Below are 261 nucleotides of genomic sequence, written 5' to 3'. Positions count from 1 at the left end.
AGTGAGTTGCCAATTGACCATAATGTTTAATAGTTTAATAAGTTTGTTGTTAATTAATGTTGTATAGTTGATAATTGTTAGTTTAAATTATTATTATACTTAATAATAAATAATTAGATCAAAATTTATTTGAAATTAAACAATTTTTCAGTTGAAAAAAAAAATATGAACAAAATTTTAGTTCTTACTATTGAATTTGTGGCGTTTTATTTTTTTTTTTAAGTAATCGATAATCAATACTCAGGGAAGATATTAATTGTC

The sequence above is a fragment of the Microplitis demolitor genome, chromosome 6, assembly GCF_026212275.2.
Source record: "Microplitis demolitor isolate Queensland-Clemson2020A chromosome 6, iyMicDemo2.1a, whole genome shotgun sequence".
Taxonomy (NCBI): domain Eukaryota; kingdom Metazoa; phylum Arthropoda; class Insecta; order Hymenoptera; family Braconidae; genus Microplitis; species Microplitis demolitor.
This window is presented reverse-complemented; position numbering follows the sequence as displayed.